The sequence below is a fragment of the Rhipicephalus microplus genome, chromosome 7 (genome assembly GCF_043290135.1).
Source record: "Rhipicephalus microplus isolate Deutch F79 chromosome 7, USDA_Rmic, whole genome shotgun sequence".
In the NCBI taxonomy this organism is placed as follows: Eukaryota; Metazoa; Arthropoda; class Arachnida; order Ixodida; family Ixodidae; genus Rhipicephalus; species Rhipicephalus microplus.
In genome coordinates this window covers 78,131,978-78,147,202 of record NC_134706.1, presented here as the reverse complement: position 1 = coordinate 78,147,202, position 15,225 = coordinate 78,131,978, and positions in this window count along the sequence as shown.

Sequence of the window (15,225 nt, the reverse complement as noted above, 5' to 3'; positions counted from 1 at the left end):
ATGCACGACCATCCGTGCATCAATGATAAGCACCATTGTGTTTGTACATGTCAGTTGTGCTCTCATAGTTAATTATTTTTCTGACCACTCCCTCTGCCCCTACCTCGTTTCTGTCGTGAAGCTGTGGCAAGTTGTGTATGGCTGTATTTATATTGTAGGAGCACATACTATCAATAAAAATTATTTTTAGGCTACATGCAATTAGTTTTCATAGATTTTCATTTCGTTTGTCGGTGCTCAGGAGAGCTAAGCTCATGGTCGATATTTTAAAATGACATTTCTCTTTGCCAATGTTAAGGAGAACAATTTCATTATTATTGACAAGTTCATTCACATTGAATTTAGTTCTCATTATTATTGTTTCTACCAAAAAACGAGCCCTTGAAGTTATGCTTTTTTGCTTGATTTGTTTTCGTGTGACAGCATGCAAGTAAAATGACAGTTATTGTCATTCCTTGTGAATGCCACATTTTCCGTTTGACAGACTTTAGCACCCGGTCATCGGCAGAAGTTGTATTCATTCTGGAAAAGGGCGAACAGCGGTGACTGACAACACAGACTAGCCTGCGTTATTCTTTTGTACTATATATGTCACTGTGCATTCATTTATAACTTCATAGAGCTCGGATTTCCTGCTGAAAATGTGACAACAACTGTAGAGTTTCCACATTTTTGCAACAATCCACATGCCTTTCATACACTATTGCACATTTTCGTAAGCACCTTACAAAATCTGTATATTTCCGTAAGACCTTACATTCTGCATTTTCCTTATGAAAGCTTCTGCACACTCCATACACTTTCCTTATCCTTCCATATCTTCCATCATGAACTCTCCGTATGCTCCATAAGTTTCCTTATCTTTCGTTATCCTTCCATATACTCCATAAAAAGCGTTCCATATATGCCATACATTTTCCTTATCTTTCCGTATACTCCATAAAAAGCCTTCCGTATACGCCATACAATTTCCTTATCCTTCCTTATACTCCATAAGAAGCGTTCCGTAAATGTCATACAACTTCCGTATATTTCCATAAAACTCTATATTTTTTCCGTATGTAGCATAAGGAAATGTTACGGAGTCCATATATTTTCCGTAAGATTTCATACGGAACGTTTCAGTAGGGCGCCTCGAAGAAAAACATACGTTGTCCAGGCACCGTGAGGACAGATCTGTACTGAATAGCAGAAGTGTGGTAATTCGAGATAGCTGGTCACGCATAAGTAAATGTGGAAAAATGGCGCGAACAGGGACGTAGCACAAGTGAAGGAACACACGGAATATCACTCGTCTTGTGTGTTTCTTCGCTTGTGTTTCGTCTTCTTTTTCGCTGTTGTTGTTTTTTGCCCCCATTTGCAAACGCCGCCAAATTTGACTTTCGATGACGTATGACACCATCTACCACGCAACTTGCACAGTCATCGCTGTTCATATTCTACGAAGCACACGCATAATAGGAGCGTTCATTTTTGCAGAGATCAGTGAAGCCAGATGAATGGACAGCAGACGGTGACCAAGGTTTTAGTCGCTAAAAATATTTCTCTGGAGTAAGCGGCAATCTTCTCGTCAACTGCAAAGTGCTTGGAACCACTGCCGCTTCAGATAGTCGCGAATTGCTTAGATTGTTTCAGCGCCGAACCGCGTGATTTCAGGAGGCACATTAGCGGGCCCCCATGGAGTGGGCCTGAGAATAGCTGGTATAGAACACGCATGGATGCCCTTTGATGTCACACTACTTTATCGTCATAAATTCTGATGAGCAGGCAGGTTCTTCTGTATTTGGTTATACAATTGCACACACAGAGACACACATATACGTGTGTGTGTGTCACGTGAGATCGGTGTTTGAGGCCGGTTTTGTTGGTAGCTCCATTGCGTTGTCAATTACAAGCATAGAGACGTCTGAACAGCGTGACAGCACGCGACCGAGTAGCACACAGACATACACGCACAAAGCTCTCTATTTCAACTGAAAATAAACGTTTTCGTTTGATAATCGTCGCTGTTTGCGTGAGTGCGTGTTTCACCTTTCCGCGATCAGTCGTGTGTGATACTTCGCATGATAAACCAACTATGTTAACACATGCGCATTTACCTTGATTACATCACCTTGGTTGGTTTCTTGATCGATTCTTAGAAGACTGGCGCAACCCACCAAAGAAGACAGGACTTTCAAGGAAAACTCTAACGCGTTATGCTGTAGCGACATTTACTGCCAGGCACATAGCTTGTCTCTAAAGTCCGCCCACCTGCGCAGTCAGAGCCTTTGGTTATAGGACCACTGCAAGAGACAATCTTGGGAAGGGGGGTGATTATGTTAAAGCACTGCGAAACAATTGCGTGTGATAGCGTGCCTCCTTTCCAAATCTCCCACTTCATCACAGTAAACATTCTGTAGGGGTCATCGAAGTAAGCTGTTGTGGCTGCCAGTCTAGCAGTGCTGATGTTGCTCGTTCTAGACCACTCGGCTTGTCAACTACGGCTACGTGATTCCTGCCTTCATTCACGTTATTCCACATGCGTAAGTGGCTATGCGACTAGTGTTATCTATTAGAAAGCATAAGCACTGGTTGACGTTCAAACTTTAGGTGTTCTGAATTCACGGTAGGTGTAGGTTCACACGATGAAAATGGTGGGGGTTTTCACACATGCTATCGTTCGAATGTCAAGCAGTTCATGTTATGAATCCATTCTTGTGAACGCTTTTTCAAACTCGCAAAAACACCTCTTTTCTCTGATCAGTGGCGTTTTAAATATTGTGAAGGCACCAAACGCGCACGTGCGGGGGTGGCGTCTTCAATATTTTGGCGCGTACTGTTTTGCTAAAAGAGACTTTATGAGCTGTATATGCTGGTAGTGCCATCGTTCGCAAAGAACTCGGCGCCCGCGAAAGTACAAACATTCAAGCGTACGAGTTAGTCTACTACGGGTGGTTGCATTGGGTTATGCAGGGGTATGCATTACCTCAAAAGTAACTGTAACTGGTCGCGAAGTTTTCAGGGACGTTACAAAGTTCAGAGAATAGTGGTTCTTTGGCAGCTCATGAGGCTTAGCGCCATCTGTGTGAGGAGAAAACGCTTCTGGCTGAACAAACAACAATACAGGTATGACGCAATATTCGTCAAAAACGTGACGTAAATTTGTTGGCACTAGCACGAAATTTGTTCTAACGATAGCCTCGATTGATATATGGGGTTGAAAGTCCGAAAACCACCTCATGAATAGTAGAGACATCTAAAAATAGTTTTACTTGTACTTGCGCTACTTACTTCTAAGTACTTGCGCTAAGGTGAGTCGACGAGTCTCTGACGAGTGCGCTTCAAGCAACTCCAGATAAACTAATATCGGCTTATGACTAAACACAATAGCGTACCACCGTTTAGTTTACCTTAGTTTGAGTTAGAGGCTTATTCATGCAACATTTATTTAGCACTTCTGGCGTTTTTCTGCAGATGGGTTGAAGTAAAACCTTCTTAAGTCCTATATTTGCAGCATTAGTTATCTGTTCAACACACCCGCAGAATGTTCTTTAAAATGCGCATTTATTGTTTGCTTCAGCTCTAACAAGAATAAATGACACCTATTTATGTAAAAATTATGGCATTTATATATAATTCAATGATTACATTACGCTATGCGTATTACTCCTTGCACATAGTCAGCAAAAAGTGAGGTATTCAAATGAAAACGTTTGCGGATACTACGTCCGCAAACTTCACCTTATGGTCTGATAAATGGAGCGGTACGTGTAACGTATGCAGGCATGCGAATTGTAGTGCGATAGAGAGCTTGGCGATCGACTCGCAGATAAAAGGAGTAAACGGCATTGCATGTTTCCAAAATAAACCAGGCCGCAGGTATACTCATTCTGAAGCAGTATCGCGAGCTGTGCGGGTTGGTGCATGTTCATCGTAGAATATTTTACAGCGCAACAGGTTAGATACAGACAGAGAAGGGACGCAGCACTGTGTCCCTTCTTTTTTCTGTAACCCGTTGCTCTGTAAAATATTCCACGAGGAATACTCCTTCACGAGAATCGAGTGCGCACAATTACCCCAGTCATCGTCCCGGTTTTTCATTGAGAAGACGTGGCTAGCGAGGCGTGCAAGTGGTTTCGGGTACCGAGGCAAACACTCGGCGTGAAAAGTTGTCCGCATCGTCCTGTTGCGTGTTGGACACTCTACTCAACACACTCCCCAATGATGAAATGCAGTTCACAAATCAGCGCACAGCAAAAAATTAAACTCCAGCCTCAATGCATGTGAGTAGGAATACCGAAACATGGGAGGTGGCGTATTGTCAGTGTCGAACTATGCGAGCGCATTTTTCCATGCCCCTGAATACAAAAATTACATACTTTTTGTACTGGAACTTTCTAAAAAGCATTTCATGGTGTTGAGATAATACATCCGCCATGAGATAAAACAATATTTTATGAGTAACGCCCATGTTGCTTACGCACTATAGTCTGCAAAAGTCAAATAGATTATGCCTAAATGCGCAAAGAGACTCAATTTTTAAATACCGATGCGTCATATCTACAGATGTGAACGTTCCATTGTAACAGTTGGAGAAATGAAGTGTCCGCTTGACCTAGCCTGAATCAGCTGAATCACTGCTTCTCTTTCTTTTCCTTTCATTCTTTCGTTCTATACTTCTTTATTTCATTGTTTTTTTGTTTGTTTACTTTTACCCTTTTATTTCTGCCTTTTTTGAAGTAACCCAAGCGTGATTACAGACTTTTAAAAGAGATTGCAGCTAGGTTGTAACCGAGCAGCTCTGCAAGTGATGAAGAAAGGCGATGTTGAGAGAAATTACACATACCGTCTAAAGAAGAGACCACGTACATCTGGAAACATAGGACCATTTATTTATTACTCAGAAACAAAGCCCGTAAAGTGCCTGTAAAACGTTCTTTCGCGTAAGAGGCAAGTAGTAAAGTCTTCGTGCGCGTGCTTTTTTGCGTTCTGTTCATCACTACGTCATCCTTCCTTCAGCATTTACGTGCTTGCATTGATTTTTTGAAAGTGTACTTCAGCCAATTCGTGTAGATCTCCCTCAATCTTCATTCATGCCATTTAAACTCGATCAAACCAACAGTTTCTCAATCGCAACCGCTATATGACGGCGCCTCATATGCCGATGACTATGCTTGATCACTCTGTAAAGATTTGTTTTAAAGTTTCTTTGTTACCATATTTATTCAGGGGGTGTTTCTGTTGTACTAAATAATAGGCAATGCCTGACAATTAGAATGCCGAAGAGAGTTTAGTATGAATTGAGTTTTGCCACAACAGCTATAGCGTAAAACAGTACGTCGAGAATCTAAAAGAACTGTGTCAAAGAGACACTGTCGCAGTGATTGTGAGCACTATTTTGTGCGTAGAGTAATTAGACTGTATGCAGTTGCCACACTGGTTTCTCTTACCGGAAGTCACATGGACAAATATCGCGTCTTGTACGCATGGCCGTCAGGCTAAGCAAGTGGTGAAGAGTACGAGCGCAAGAACGATAAGGACATAGCTGGGCGGAACGATTCATGACGCTCTTTATTGTGAGCGACTGGAAATAAGCACGAGCGCTCCTATGCATCATTTAAGAAGACATGTAGCATCGCCCGCTCGACTACATTGATACCGGCCTGGTTGAGAGAAGCCAGATCGTCGTATAGATTAACTGCTTACAAGAAAACTTTAGCACTACAAGCCATGGGCTTTGTGAAATATTGCTCCCACATACCAGTGATGGCAGTTGAATCAGCACTCTGATGACGAAAGTACCGTGGTTGTCTTTTTTATTACCTGTTATATAAAAAAAAAGGCTGACCTACAGATCGAGGGCACATTGACAAGAACGTATACCGACGCACCGTGCAATAAATTCAGCCAATTGTTTATTAAACCTGTTGGTGATTTATTATAATTAAAATTGAAGTACATAGCTTAAACAGGCACCCTGAAAGCCAAGGGCCTTGTCTTTGTTGTCTTCCTTCATTCCAGTATAGAATAAGCGGTTATATTTCAAACACCTGTAGTGCATGATCATCATCATGATTTCTCAATCACCGCGCCGCACCTCTCGCGCAGCTGATGCGAGCTCGAGCTGCGCGAGGAGTAGAGAACGAGCTCCTGGCCTGATGGTTAGGACGTGGCAGCCGCCGCCGCTCCGCTTCGGCAAACCAACCAGGATAATAAAGTGGCGAGAGAACGACACGACGACGTCGGCCGCCGTCCCGTTTTACTCTCTCGCTACACACCCTTCATAGCTTCCCTTTTTAGGGGTGAAGCTCCTTATGGCGTGGCTTGTGCGTCCCTCGTAGTACGTAACCACCAGTGGCACATACTCGAAATAGGTATAACATTTGACCTCCAAGGTGGTATCGATGAGAGATTTCTTCTGTGCGTTGTTTAATAATAAAAAATAGTGCTCAATGTACATGCCAATGGCTGCTAATGGCGAATGAGAGACAGGAGCACATGGCTTTTAGTCAACGCGCTCGCTGCGATCCCCATTAGCAGCCATTGGCATGTACTTTGTGCACTATCGGACTAGAAAGGGTTGCAACATTATACTCGCTGGGTCTAACCTTCTTAGTTTTAGAAAGGTTTAGTGAGCGTTGAGCCGCAGACCATGAATACAATGAACTAGTATATACCATGAATGAATTCGAGGTGGTTAAAGGGGGAAGCAGATACGAAGCGCAAGCCGTAAGAAATTAAAAGCTGAATCCTCTTGTCTCTCATTTCACATTAGCAGCCACTGGCATGTACATTGAGCACTATCTGACAGGAAAAGGTTGCTACGTTATACTCGCTGGGCGTAACCTCCTTGGTTTCAGAAAGATTTAGCGAGCATTGGGCCGCAGTGCCATGAATACAGTGAACTAGTATATACCATGAACTCAAGGTGGTTGAAGGTGGGATGTAGACCCAAAACGCAAGCCGTAAGAAAGTGTGCTTGTGCCACCTCTCATTTAGTCCTTGGAATGTCCACTGAATGGTGGTGCTTCTATATGGGGAATATATGATAAAAAGATGCGAGATGGTGGGACTTGGAGTGTTGAATAGATGGACGAACGGACGCAAAGACAGATGCATGAATGGACGCATAAACAAACGCAGGGGCGGATGCATGAACCAACGCAGGGACGGGCGCACGAACAGACGCATGGACAGTCACACAGACGGACGCATAGACGGACGAATGCTTCGCCCGACTCTCCATTAATCACTCCGTGGAAATGCTGCCATTTTTTTTCAGTGTCCTAAAGGTGTAAATCAGACGTAATAAAATTCTAGGCATCCCAAGGATATGTCCTTGCTGGAAACGCTACACGTATCATTATTCATTTGCCTGCGATGACCTAAACGTGAATTCTAACTAAGTATTTTTACCTGGCTAGTTGGCGAAGATCCAAAATAGCTTGCAGTGCACCCTGAGATGCAAGAGAAGCGCTAAATAACAACAGAATTTTAATTCGAAGGAACACATGAGTGTAAACATTCGTAGTAGCACATGCGCGAAAGTATGCTGTCGGTAACGTCCTTTGACAATGAAACCACGTAATACCAAGTACAAATCAGTGGTTTGTCAGCCCTTCTCTTCGTGTGTCCATCCTCACCCGTGTCTCAGAGTGCGCTGTAAGCAATAACAGATTTTAAAAGTGGATGTCAACATATTTATTTTTGCTGTCGGTCGCATTCTAAAGTTTATCTTAGGCCTTATCTTGCTGTAGGGCAAACATAAATCTTGGCATAGAAAAACTGCGCGTCGTCTCTAGCGAACTTTGCCCTTTATGCAGGTCTCGACCGCCACGCTCCCAGAATCTCAGCCATGGAATCAATTCCGACTGCCTTCGAAGCGTGGTATACTGGCACTTCTGCAGTAAACTTTGACTTTGACCGAGTCACTCCAGAAATTTCTGCGTCTGCGAGCTTGTATGGTTACGAAGGATTTGACACTAAGCAGTGCTGCAAGATCGCTACCGAAATTGCGACGCAAAATGGGCGAAAAGCAAGGGGGTTTATGAATGACCTGAGTGCTATAATCAGCATGTACCTCTTTCGCGGCACCAATCTCAGCACGATACGTGCAAAGATGTGTGGTACTGGCAAGGCCCTCTTCGACGACCTGATAGCGATGTACGATCTGCGGTCTGGCAACTTGCCCAATAATGGGCTCACGCTAGCGAGAGTCAGCCTCACGTTCAGTGGCTTGACTGTTACCAAAGCCATCAAGTGGAAAGACAGTCTTCCTGTGCCCCACAGCAGGATGAATACCATAGTGCCTAGCTACCCAGCTGCCATGATGACAACGGCTTTCTCCGGCCTCATACCTCACGGTGAAGCCTACACGTATTACGAATGCTCACTTCCTATACCTTAAGGAGTTGATAAAGTTTACCGATCCGCAAATGAGCTTCAAGCCGCACTGGAAGGTCATCGAAAGCTTCAAACGATTCGCCTCGGTGGCACCGGACAACTGTCCATTGGATAAGGCAGATTGCGTGGAGTTAATGAAAAAGTGGGGGCTTCTGGTGGCCGGTGTCTGCTCAGAGCCTGTGAACAAAGCAGCCGAGCACTTCCGAGAGTACCTTCGACCCAGTCCGCAAGGCTCTTGATGCTGCCAACCCAACCATAGCTATGTGTTAATCACACTTTTTTAAAACTTGACGATGTGTTTTCATAGATGTATCATGTATCACAGAGCCTAGATTTTACTCCTATTTATTGAAATTCGCTAGAATTAAACATTCCTAATCTTATCGATTGATGTGTATCTTCTTTAGGTTGTCGGCTAATATCTCATTCAGAGTGAGACTGATGTTTAGAGGAAAGTGGTCCCCTATAGGCCCGGCTGATATCTCAGAGTGAGACTGATGTTTAGAGAAAAATGGTCCCCTGTAAGAACGGATGATTTTGAACCTAGCTCTGGTTCTAGCCGCAGAATTTGTACCACACACAAGGTAACGTTTTCTTGCGGTAGTGTGAGTAATTGCAGTAGTGACGGGTTCGGACGAATAATGCAACAGGCACAGTCAACACACACTCTTACTGCGTTAGCAATACGACGCACACGTCGTGTTGGGTTCGCTTCATACAGAAAAAAATAGAAATACCAAGTGTAAATAATCTTGTTTGCATAGTTTTAAGCTTTAACCAGATTCTTTAGGTAAGCTATACACTATGCCAACTAATACGAAGTAATTTCTTTCCATCAAATGTTTTATTTGCGGCTACATATGTATTTGGCTTCAGTTTTCTGTGGGTAGAAAAGGGCAACTGAGGACGTGCTTGTCATGGACAAGAACGCGCTGCTAGTCCGTTTTGTTGTTACAATGATTGATTATTCAACATCTGGTGGTTGTTACAAGAATGGCAAACTATGGGACTTCCAAAAGACTTCAATTTAAAATGTAGCTTGTGACGATTGTGAGAGACGCTGCTTCTTTACGCTAAGAAAGAAAAAGTGCATGGTTCTCGCTGGGAAGATGCAAGCCTTGTGCTGAGCAGACGAACCCTGTGAGACTACCGAAGATGACCTCGCTGAATCTGTACAGCATGACCTGTATGATTACTTTGTTTCGCAATAATCGGTCGAAGTTCGAGCGCTTTGGTTCTCAGATGACCAACACCTAGTACATTTCAATAAACATGGCGCTTTGCTGACTTTGGGCAGCATCATCGACCACCCTTGCTAACAGCTTCAAAGTGGGCATTGCACCACAGCCGACCTTGTAATGTGACACAGCTGAATGACGTCTCTTCGACATGACGAGGCCTAGCGTCGACAACAGAAAGCTGGGAAAAGCAAACAACACTGCTGTTCATGCGACTGTATTTACTGCGCAAACTTGTGATAAGTCAAATGTATAGCTTACTTTTTCGTAAAGGAGCCTCTGTTTGTTCGCAGACGAATATGCCCGTAAAATCCGAGCTATCTGAGCATTCCGCTTGGCTGCTCAGATCGCTCAGAGGTGTAGCCTGCGTCGCGCTTATCTCCGATGTGGCCCACTTGGAGCTGTCAAATTTTTTGGCTATACGTGAGAACTTCGAATGGACTTAAGACGGCCGTGGTCAGCATTTCTGTATCCTTAACTAACTATGGTTAGCATTGGAACGCATAAACTGGCGAAAATCTGTTTGGACTGTATGCTGCATTCTTTAGCCAACTGCGCGCATAAGGCGGTGTCAGTTCACCCAACAGGGCATATTCAAACAACACCACAGAAAACCCCATTGCTGATGCAAAGGCTATAAATACGATTTTCACGGTATAATGCTGAGAATTCGGCTTCTGAATGTGTTTTGGTAAAAAAAGTGGTTTGCGCATACAATAATCATTCTACTTTTTACTGAATTTTTAACCAAATAGCGTTAATGACAGAAAATATTCTTTCGGAAAATGCACTGGTAAAAATTTTGCGCATGTTTCAAGAGATAGGGTATGTTCTATGAATATTTGGTGAGCTTCAAAGTTGATAAAAACCCAAAGTTGCGTAATTGGTTAAGCCAAAATGCACGTTGGGAACAATGCTAACACACTGTACGCATTGACTGAGGCAGTCAGGAGAAAGGCATTTCGACAAAAAGCAAATGTAATATTAACCGATTGTTAAAATAAAATGTACAACTATTTTTATCAACGCTCCGGGAATACACACCGGAGCATAAAAGAGCCCGGCTGCATTTTTTCAGCATGATTAAAAAACGTTGCTGCTCGCTGAACGAGGCTCCCGAGAAGGTGCGAGCCATACAGCAAGGCGCGGCCTATGTCGTGGAGTTTAAAATTATTTTTCAAAGCGATCTACAAATCATGCCCTCCTGTCCCTACATGTCCCTACATGAAAAAAAAAACTTGTTTTACGAGGGGACCCTAATTGGGACCACCGTGGAAAGCCAACTTTATGAGCGCAAGCACATTCGTGATAACAGTGAAACTCATGTACTCGAAGGGAAAAGAAATATAGTAAAAAGTGCTTAAGGCCAGGACGCGCTCTTTAGGCTGCTTCTTTACCTCGTTTCATCCCTTCCCGTTTAGCTTTCAGTGCTTGGATCGGAATGAGAGCAAATAGAAAGCAATTACAGCATGCGACAAGTCTCTAATTAGGCTCGTGCTTCTAGGAGTCAGAAAAGTGTTCGGTGGTCTGTTCACAAGGCAACAAGCCACAACCATGAAAACATTCGATGTGATTTGTAAAAGTGTTGCAGAGTACGTTTAAGGTATGTCTTGCTTTATACACTTCAGTTTGTTGTTGTATCAAGTACTGGCATGTTCGCTTTCGGCCCCATAGAATCGCGCGTTTAGATTGACTACATCATACAAATAATGTGAGGCGCCTGATGAATCTCGCTCGGAACAACAGGAACGAAATTTTTAAAAAGTAATGGCGATTAATTTCAGGCGCTAAGGACGTGATATAGACTATTTCCTTTCCCATTTCCCCCTATACAAAACTAATTGCATCAGCATTGCCGATATCGCGGTCTCAGAATGCTGCCTTTTGATAGGCAAAATATGAGTGACATAACTAATGAGAAAAAAACATTTATGAAACATTTTTAGCACAAAAACAAAGCACTTAGAAGAACGAGAGAGACAGGAATGGCGCTACTTTTACCTAACTGAATTTGAGGCTTCGCCCGCAAATATATGCAGAAAACACACATGCACGGACAGCCAGACGCATTGTCAAACACTTTTGACATCGCAAAAAATTATCAATTATCGCTGCCAAAAATTATCGCTGCCCTTTGCCACTTTCATCTACAACAACGCATCCTCGATGCCCCTCAGGTGGTCAATCGGCTTCCTCTGCACTCACGTTATCACCCCTGGCAGTTTCTTGGCCTCTATTTTAAACAGCAGCGCTCAGTTTGCCACGTTCCAACGTGACGACCCATACAGTAACCACATCATCGGGTACTTGAATGACTCGCCTTCTCCACCTAATGCCAGACTACGTCGTCAGCTACGGCAGTTCAAGCTAGACAACAATGTCCTGCAGCGCTATACTTACAATGCGGATGGGCAATGGCGGGTGCCATTACTTCCCCGTTCACTGCGAAAACAAGTTCTCGAAGCACTCCACGACGATCCATCAGCTGGACACTTGGGATTTCAGAAGACCTACAACCGCGTGAGCAGCCGTTTCTTCTGGCCTGGTCTTTCTACCTTTGTGGCTAATTATGTCGCTTCTTGTGCACTGTGTCAACGCCGGAAACGACCAACTTCTGCTCCTGCTGGATTATTACAACCCATTCCATGTCCCGATACACCTTTTGTCGTTGTCGGAATAGACCTCGTCGGACCACTTCCCGTAACGCCAGCGGGCCACCGCTGGATCGTCCCAGCCGTCGACCACCTCACACGATACGCAGAGACCACTCCTCTACGCACTAGCTCCGCCTCAGACGTTGCCGCCTTCTTTTTAGAAACCATTATGTTGCGTCATGGTGCACCTCGCACGTTGTTGAGTGACCGGGGCAATGCCTTCATGTCGACAATTCTTGACGAAATTCTAAAAACTTGTGGCACAGTTCATAAGACCACATCCGCTTACCACCCGCAGACAAATGGCATGACAGAGTGATTCCACCGGACTCTAATCGACATGATATCCATGTACATCGGACAGAACCACGATAACTGGGACAAAATCTTGCCGTTCGTAACGTTTGCACACAATACCGCTGTTCAATGAACCACCGGGTATTCACCTTTCTTCCTCGTCTATGGTCGTGCGCCGACATTCACTATTGACGCCTCTTTCTTCAATGTAACGACAAAAACGTCCACGACTACGCCAGAAAATTTCGTCTCCAAGCTCGCTGACGCACGGCAACGTGCTCAACTCAACACGAAGGCCAGTCAACTAGACCGCAAGCCACGATATGACAGCTTTCGTCGAGATGTCACCTTCCGTCCTGGAGATGAAGTACTACTTTGGACGTCTGTTTATATACCCGGATGGTGGGAAAAGTTTCAGTCACGCTTTCTTGGACCTTACGTTGTTAGTGAACGAACATCTCCTGTCAATTACCTTGTCACTCCCGTCGAGGGTTCCTCGGACCGTCGTTACCGTGCATCCGAGATAGTTCACGTTTCACGCCTTAAACCTTTTGTTCACCGTACCTTTCCCGCCTAAGTCTCAGCTGGGTCGGCCTATCTAGTGCGCGGGGAAAATAAGTGTGAGCATCATTACTCGCTCCATCTTTTCATCTGTACATACTCATCGTCACCACTCCTGTTTAGGTTGTGGGGCACATACTCGAGACAATAAACAAGAGTCTTGAGGGTACTGGATGCCATCTTACAATATTTAGTTTCTGCCTTTCAAGGCTTCAACAATGTGTCGCCCCTTTTGTTCGGGGTAGGATACGTTTCCAGTAACTCCCAAATTAAACTCCATCCCAACTTAAGGTATAATTGTCTACAAGCCACCGTTTTCGTAGTAATAAATTTTTCTATTTGTTTCTGCTGATTGTCGATATCTGCTGTTACAACATAGCGCCGAGTTCAAGGTGAACGAGCACATATCGCATCTTCAACCATGGCCTCTGTGACCTCATTCTGACAAACCACAACATAATGAAACTGAGGACCCTACGCTTTAGCAGTGCTGGTGTTGTAAATAGCGGGAAATTCGGAGAATGACGTCACGGCATTCACTCAACATCCTAAGTGGCCATGTGGTCCAAGGACCTTGCTGCGGCCACCGCATCACACTGCTTATTTGCCTTAAGGTGTTTTTTGCGCTCCTTTTTAAGAAGTCTCGCAGCACTTTTTGAATTAGGCTTGAGGTAAACTGTGCTTACACTGTCGAATGACTTCTTTCGTGGTCGAAGCTCCTCAAGACGTGGGCTAATCCAGTGTCGTAGTACCCACCGCTAGTACTCGGAGCGCTCACTAGATGGCGTTGTGGCACTCGCACCGCTAGGTGGTGTGGTGCATAGGTGGAATGTTTTCAACGAAACTGAATTCACTTCGATGGAAGGATTGGTCATAATAAAGGTTGGTGACAAGCAGGACGTGCAATAGTTTTTCAGGGGCACGCGGGCCCTACGGGGTCGAGCATAGCTAGTAACAAAAAACAAGCAAACAGGAGGACGCTTAGACAGCTGGTATAGGCAGATATGACTCAATATAACATTGAAGACACGTTGATTCCAGGGCAGAAATTGACGTTGCCACGCCGACCAAGCGAGTTCAGACATAGGGTATTCAACATGCAGGGTGGTAGGAATAAGATGAAGTGAGGATAGATAGAAAAACAGCTAAGGGACGATAAGCTGACGGTACATAGGTCTGTAGAAGCTCATCTTAGGGACATCGGACAACCACCTAACATTCCTTACCGCGAATGGGAATATCATAGTAGAACAGGTGGCAGTAGAAAGGGGCGTGGTATGTATGTATTGATTTGTGGGGAGTAACGTCCCAAAACCACCACATCATTATGAGAGACACCGTGGTGGAGGGCTCCGAGAATTTCGATCATCTAGGGTTCTTCAACATGCTTCGAAGTCAGAGCACGGGGGCTTACAACGTTCTCGCTGCCATTGAAAATACAGCTGCCGCAGTCGGGACTTGATCCCGTGGCCTGCGGGTCAACAGCTTAGTACCTTAGCCACTATACCACTGTGGCGGGGCAGGGGTTGGTATTGTGGCATTCCTTCATAAAAGTAAAGACTGGCAGAGGGTCAAGCAGGAGTACAGGGAACATTTATTGCTAAAAGAGAAGCGGCAGGACAGATTACGCTTTTGGGTTTTGTATACTTGTGGACGGAAGCAAGGGTCAGAGAGGAAAACCAAGAAATCGCGCAGGGCATAGAAAATGTCATTGACGAACTAGGAGAAGAGTGCGAGATAATATTATTCGGAGATGAGAATGCACACATAGAAGGTGTGGATATATATACTGACCAAACATGCAGAACGCTGATGTGTATCTGTGAAAGGCATGATTTAATCATTTGCAACAGCACTGAGAAAATGGAAGGGCTTATAACAGGGGAGGTGGGAAGGCTGCAGTCGACGATAGATTACACAATGATGTCACATATGATATATGATTTGCTAAGTGTGATGAACGCAGATGAATGTGTGTCCAGAAGCTTTGGTAGGTATCGCAAACGTATCAAGCAGAGTTTTGGAAAGGGAAACGGAAATGAAAAGGAGACATTAGGAGAAACCACATGGTAATATCTACTAAGAAATGC